Consider the following 7,500-nt stretch of genomic DNA (forward strand, 5'->3'; position numbering starts at 1 on the left):
GAGAGAGAGAGAGAGAGAGAGAGAGAGAGAGAGAGAGAGAGAGAGAGAGAGAGATCGGAGAGGCTGGGAATTTACGACCTGCTCTGGGAGAGCTGGGAAGCGATAAGAAGTCCTAGCTACTCCTATCTTTTCAAAGTCCTTTGCTCTCAGGGGGGCTTTGATGTTGAAAGGGGGCCGGATGCGAAGGCCTGAAGACTTCCGCCAAAAGTCCTGGAATGGGTTTCGTTCTGCCTCAATGAAGAACAGGCAGGAGCGGAGTGGGTCCAGGGGCTTTGCAAATAAATGCCTAGATTTTGTGACTCTAAGTGTGAGTTCTGGGTCTCTGGGATGAAACAGTCAATGAACCTTGCGGGCTAACCGAAAAGAATCCCATTTCATCGAAATCCTTCCGCTCTTGATGAAAGCGGCTTGCCTTTTTATTATTGTTTTGGTTTTTTGTTTATTTGTTTTGTTTCTTTAATTATAATCACCCGCTCTGCGGTTGTGTTGTTACTCCTCTGTCTGACTTCAGATCCCAAAAGAGCCCGCGTGGGCGGAAGCTCTCGTTCTTCTAGGCCTCTCGCGTTGGGAAAGTCTAGCTGTGGCGTCCGGGGTTCTAATTTAAGGGGACTCCCGGCCCTCCTGGCAGGTCGCGTCGTTTAAGCACTGTAAAGAACGCGAATTGAAATTCCCTGGCTAGACAAGATCTCAAATGTGCCCAGAAGGGCGGCCCTCCGTAAAAGAAGGAGAGTGACACCTAATTTACCGATTATGGAGAAGTAAAGATAACTCATTTCCCCATACCCTGGCACCTAACGCACAAGCAGTTCATGTTCATAGCAAGTCCAGGAAAACGGAACTATGAGATGCAGCCGCCTTTCTATTCCATCTCCACAAAGCAGGTAGGTGTCTATCTCCCTTTGGCAGTGGGAATAGGTGCGGCTTTGTTGGAAATGGGAACTGATTAAAACACCCTTTAGTAAGTTGTATCTCAATACTCACAGAGAGGAAAACCCCCTTTAAATATGGTGCAGCCTCCCCTTCCCCAAAAGTTTCCCCCACCCCGCCTCGCCTCCATAACAGGATGGAAAGTAAAGCCGGCACCAAAGCAAATCCGTGGCCTGTATTCTGTACACGGAACTCCAGCTCCAGGGGATCAGACAATTTCTTCTGGCCTCCTTGGGTACCGCGGCGCACAAACGAGTGTCATACAACCACAACCACATAAATAAAAATTAAATCCATTTTAGAAAAGAATATTGAGCAAAGGCTCAGAAAACAAACGTCAGTTCTTCTGCCCAAGGTCACCAAGCTGCGCACCTGCACACAGTTCGCTCTAAGCCCACAGCCCCCTGTAATGACTTGCCTGTCTCTGCAAGGCTAAGAGGAGTTGGTCACCAGCTCCATTCTAGCCCCCTCCCCGTCATGGGTACCCTAATTCTAGACCACCACGCTCTGGAGTAGTTCTCTCTTCTGCAGTCGAGAGAGCTTTCCGTGTGGTGCGAAAACGTGTGTGTTACATTTCCCACCTGGGAGGCCAGAGGGCTGGTGGTTGCCACGCCACTCAGGACAGGTTCTCCCCACATCCATCCAATCCCAGGATGGGCAGACAGCCTTGGCTGCACATTTACGCTACTAAAAGACTGCGCACCCACATCGATCCTTCTTGTTAGAGTTAAAACAAGCAGCCTCTGGGCCACCTCTCCCAGGAGGATCCAATTGCTTTACTGCGTGTGCTCCCGGGTCAGTTCAAGCAGCCATCGATGCAGTTATTGGTGGGCTTCACCGGAGTGGGAAATCTCCCCCCTCCACAGGAACCTGCTGTTGCGCATGCGTGGAGCGGGTGCGGGCTGCCTAGCAGCGCCACCCCCCCAAACCTTCTTGCCCTTACACCTCACTTCTCACTCCTCCTAGGTTTATCTTCCCCTCTTGAAAGCATCGCCTGGGTTAATGTTTGCCTAGGAGTGAGATGTGTTTGCCACTCTTGCAGAGAAGACAAGAAGGGGGAAGAGAAAAGAGGCCTAGAATAGAGCAGGGCAAAGGGCAGAAGAAAATTACGCTAAATTAGCGGAACCGAAATTTACACCACACACACACACACACACACACACACACACACACACACCCCACACGCGCGCGCGCGCTTCTTTCAGCGGCACAGACAAGAAAGAACTGGAATGGTAGCCTACCAGAAGAAATAAAGCTGGCTGGCTTGCCCAGTCACGGTCCCCACCTTAGCTGCTCCAAATCACTGGTCCCTTGGGTACTGCAGAGGCTAGCGCCCATCTGCCTACGGATATACAGCAAGGGCCGCCCTAGTTCCCATCTGCACTGTGTCGCCTTCAAGGTACCCACAGCTGAGGCCATTAATCCCAAAAGGAGGCTGGAGACTGGAAGACAGCTCGCATTCCGGAGTCTCTCCTACGTGGGTGGCCCAGTGCAGGCAGTCTCTGGCACCCTCATTTGTTTCATAACATCTCATGGAAACTCAGATTTTCCCAGCTGTGTCACTGGGTGTCAGGACAAGGCGAGGAGCAGGTAGGTATTGCTCACTGGGAACAGAGGGCAACCTCACCAAGAAGACTTGCTGCGAGTCCAGAGAAGGGTAGGGCTGACAACAGTGCCCTCTGAGCAAGCAGCAACTGCCTAGAAGCCCACTGTGGCCCTCCTGTGCCCCTCTGTCTACACCAGTCATGCGCCCCCACTCCTGGCACAAGAGATGGTCTTGTGTCATCTAGTAAAGACCAACTCCTTCACCCGTGTTCTTACACACACACACACACACACACACACACACACACAGAGTTATTTTAAAAGGAGACCTTTTATTTATTTTTATGGGATGATTTTTTAAACTTTATTTAGCTTTATTTCATGCGCATTGGTATAACAATGTCAGATTCTCTTGAACTGGAGTTACAGACAGCTGTGAGCTGCCATGTGAGTGCTAGGAATTGAACCCAGGTTCTCCGGAGGAGCAGTCAGTGCTCTTAACCACTGAGCCATCTCACCAGCCCCAAAAGGAGACCTTCTGAATATATTTATTTTTAAATTTTCTTTTTTTTAATAAAAAAGTTTATTATGTATACAATATTCTGTCTGTGTGTATGCCTGCAGGCCAGAAGAGGGCACCAGACCTCATTACGGTTGGTTGTGAGCCACCATGCGGTTGCTGGGAATTAAACTCAGGACCTTTGGAAGAGCAGGCAATGCTCTTAACCACTGAGCCATCTCTCCAGCCTATTTTTAAATTTTCATGTGTTTACACGGGAGTGTGTGCCCAGAAGCATGCGCACTTGCCTGCTATTGAGGCATCCATCCCCTGGAGCTGGTGATTGGTTGTGAGCTCTGACGCAGGTGCTGGGACCGGACAGAACTCAGTTCATCTGCCAGAGCAGCATTTGCTCTTAACCTCTGAGCCACAGTGTTCCTTTGGTGACAGTCTCATCTAGCCAAGGCAATGCCCTTGTTTGCCTGGTCTTCCTCCCAATTGCTGGAATTACATGAATTACCCACACTGAGTTTCACGTGTGGTTTCTTTGTTTTGAATTGTGTGTGTGTGTGTGTGACATATGTGTGGGTGCCATCACACACTTAACCGCTTCTCTCTTGTTCGTTCAGTTTCAAGGCAGCCTCTAGGTCCCCTTGCCCCGGGGGCTCCAGTAGCTTTATTGCGCATGCTCTGGGGTCAGTCCACAGCGTTTCCACCTGTGGTTTCTTTGTTTTTAGTTGTATATGTGTATGTGTGTGTGTGTGTGTGTGTGCTTGCGTGTTACATACTTGTGGATGCCCTTGCAGGCAAGAGACATCTGATCCCATGGAACTAGATTTCCAGGTGGTTTTTGGTCACTCGAGGTGCTGGAACTGAACTGGGATCCCATGCAAGGGCTGTAAGTGTTCTTAATCACTGAGCCATCTCTTCAGCTCCTGGTTTTGGTGTCTTGAGTTTACTTGTGACTTTCCTTCTCAGATGTCACATCTACAAGTCATGCATGGCTTTCTGCACCCTCCCCATTCCACAGTGGGGAGCCACTGAGAACCGTGCTTCCCAAAGGCAGATCTGGAGCCCCCATGGAGCTCCCAGCTCCCCACCACTTTTTTCTTATTTTTCTGGCCTTCTCACTTTCACGTTGTTTACTTCTGTGCTTCTCCATCCAGGTCACTCTATCAAGTCTCTGGCCCCTCCCACAAACCAATCTGCCCTCATCAGAGTCCATTAAGAACAACTGTCTAGCCTGAGCCCATGGGCCAGGCCCTGGCATCGTCCCTCCTGCTTCAGGTGCCTGTCCTTGTGTGGCTCAGCCCAGATGTTAGCACTAAAAGGAGTGGGACTCGCTTCTCCCTTTCTTATTTACAGAGTTAAGTGTCCTTGTCTAGGGGTTTTCTTTTGTTCTGTTAAATTTTTCTTCAGAGACAGGGTTTCTTGTAGTCCAGGCTGGCTTCAGACTCCATATGTGGCTGAGGATAACCTTCCTGCGTCCATCTCCCAAGTGCTGGGCATACAGCCTTTGTGCCTGGATTGTGTTGTGTCCTGGGAACCAAACCCAAGGCTTCCACATCCTAGAAAACCTCTCCACCAAGCAACCGAACTCCCTCTCCTGCCCCACCATCCGGTCCATGTTTAAATCTTTATAGTCTCAGGCAGGGGTCACCCTCAGGTTCCCCTGCTTGTTAAGCACACACTCTGCCCCTGAGCCACACCCCCCAGTCACTCATGCAGTTTTAAGTGCAGTAAGTTCTTTCATGACCCCAAGATCTAGTTTGTCCTTAGCTTCACCACGTTCCCTTTCTCTTATCCAGTAGCACATACAGCATCTTCATTTTAATTCTTATTAGGACCAGAACTAACAAGATCCCATTTTTTTTGCTTTTTGTCTTCTGTACCCCAGAAAATTATAGCACCCCACACAGCCACTCAGACAAGGTACTGAGGGGTTATCTTTAGTATTTATTGATTTTGATCTCCCTCTGTCAAACCCACCTACCTAAATCTTGTTGACTTTAGCTCTCTCTCCTGGCCAGCCAGCAGGTCTCACCATCTCCACTACCCCAACCACAGTACAAACAGCTTGTATTGGTATGGCAAAGTTATTGCACGCGGGCACGCACACACACACACGGTGGAGGGTGCTAGAGACAAAGACAGAGAAGAAAGAGAAGAGTGAAGAGAGAGACACAAATAGATACAAAGAGACAAAGATGGAGAGAAACTGGCAGAAACTGGAGAGAGAGAGAGAGAGAGAGAGAGAGAGAGAGAGAGAGAGAGAGAGAGAGACTGACTTTTTGCTGTAGGTTTGGGTTGGCACTGGAGCTGGACCCCACAGCCTTAGGTGTGGTTCATTTCCCTAGCCTAGGAGCGCCTGTGGTTTCAATCTCCCTTCCTTTTCTTTACCACAGCTGCCACCTATGCTTAGGACTATGAGAGCGGATAGGTTAGACGCGCTGAATTAGCAGGTGAGACTTGGGCCCAATAGTAATCCTCTACTGCCATCTAGTGGACACTATACATCATAGTTTCACTTAAAGGAGAGGGCAACCTCACTTTTACTCTAAAAATTCAGTTTTCTGCCCAAGGTAGAAAGTTTTTTCTTTTTCTCTTTCTTTCTTTCTTTCTTTCTTTCTTTCTTTCTTTCTTCCTTCCTTCCTTCCTTCCTTCCTTTCTTTCTTTCTTTCTTTCTTTTTCCCTCCATCCCTCCCTTCCTCCTTCTCTCCTTTTCCTTCCTTTTAAAAGCTAACCCATGGACTACTGAGAACTCAAGAACAATGGCAATGGGTTTTTGATCCTACTGCATGTGCTGGCTTTGGGGGGGCATAGGCAGTTTGGATGCTCAACTTACTAAACCTGGATGGAGGTGGGCGGTCCTTGGACTTCCCACAGGTCAGGGAACCCTGATGGCTCTTCAAGCTGATGAGGGAGAGGGACTTGATCGGGGGAGGGGGAGGGAAATGGGAGGCGGTGGCGGGGAGGAGGCAGAAATCCTCAATAAATAAATAAAATAAAATAAATAAAAAAAAAATAAAAGCTAACCCATGAGGATGGAGAGGTGGTCCAGAAGAGCGCTGGCTGCTCTTCCAGAGAACCTGGGTTCAATTCCAGAGGACCCAGCACCCACATGGCAGCTAACAACTGTCTGTAACTTCAAGATCTGACACCCTCACACAAAAGTACATGCAGGCCCAGCACTCGGGAGGCAGAGGCAGGCGGATCTCTGTGAGTTCGAGACCAGCCTGGTCTACAGAGCGAGTTCCAGGACAGGCTCCAAAGCCACAGAGAAACCCTGTCTCGAAAAAAAAGAAAGTACATGCAGGCAAAACATCAAATGAGTATTAAACAAAAATAAATAAATTGTTTAAAAAGCATAATCCAAACAAACCCTTCTCTAGGAATAACACTGTGTTTCATCCACCCCCACCCCTTATCCCCGTGATACTTCATTTTTATCACTTTGAAGCAAACTAACTCGTCATCTGTGAAAAGGAAACTTCAATCAAAGAATTACTTCCATTAGATCAGTCTGTGGCCAAGTCTGCAGGGCACTTTCTCTTTCTTTTCTTCTCATTTCTTCTTTGGTTTTTTGAGATGGGGTTTCTCTTTGTAGCCCTGGCTATCCAGGAACTCGCTGTAGACCAGGCTGGTCTCAAATTCGCAGATTCATCTGCCTCTGTCTCTAGGATTAAAGGTGTGCACCACCACTGCCTGGCTTGTGGGGCATTTTCTTAATTGTTAATTGATGAGGGAGGGTCCAGCCCACTGTGGGTGGTGCCATCCTTAGGCAGCTGGGCTTGAACTGGATAAGGAAGGAAGCGGAGAGAACCAGAGACAGCAAGCTCATAAACAGTGTTCCTCCGTGGTCTCTGCTTCAGTTTCTGCCTCCAGATTCCTGCCTTGAGCTCCTTGCTCTGAATTCCCTCCACATGGACTGTGATGTGGAAGTGTAATTCATACAAACCCTTTTGACCCCAAAATTGTTACAGAAACAGAGACATAAAGTAAGGCACTCCCTTTAGGTCATTTCTACCCTTAAACGGCAAAGATTCTATTGCCCAGTTTGTTCCTTGTTGTCCAAAGACAAAAGATTGCACAGGGGTGTGAGAACTTGAGTCTCCAGCACCCCGGTCAAAAGCCTCGCTTGGCTGGCTATTCCAGTGTTGAAGGCAGGTACAGGCAGATTCTTCCAAGGCTTGCAGGTCATTCTGGCTAAAACAAACTTTGGGTTCAGTGAGAGACCCTGTTCCAAAGGGAAAAAGCCGAGAGGAAGGGGAAGATAGCCGAAGTTCTCCTCTATGCGTGCACCCACCCCACGTGTGTGCACACAAACATATACCACACAGCACATGTGCATGTTTGTGAGAGCACGCGCGCGCGCGCACACACACACACACACCTTTCTAATTTTGTTTTTAGATTATCTAGAAAATCCTCCAGAAGTCATGAGATTGACTTCTAGTTTGGTCATTTTCTTCAAAAACCTTTAGATTGGGGTCAAGAGATGGCTCCGTGGTTAAGAGCACTGGCTACTC

At 48.6% G+C, this 7,500-nt stretch overlaps 1 protein-coding gene across 1 annotated transcript in view; it reads right to left on the reverse strand.

The window, feature by feature from the left end:
- Urad (ureidoimidazoline (2-oxo-4-hydroxy-4-carboxy-5-) decarboxylase) overlaps positions 1 to 7,500 on the reverse strand; it is a 10,637-nt gene that overhangs the window by 1,427 nt on the left and 1,710 nt on the right. The window lies entirely within an intron of this gene.

The sequence above is a fragment of the Microtus ochrogaster genome, chromosome 2 (assembly GCF_000317375.1).
Source record: "Microtus ochrogaster isolate Prairie Vole_2 chromosome 2, MicOch1.0, whole genome shotgun sequence".
NCBI lineage: Eukaryota > Metazoa > Chordata > Mammalia > Rodentia > Cricetidae > Microtus > Microtus ochrogaster.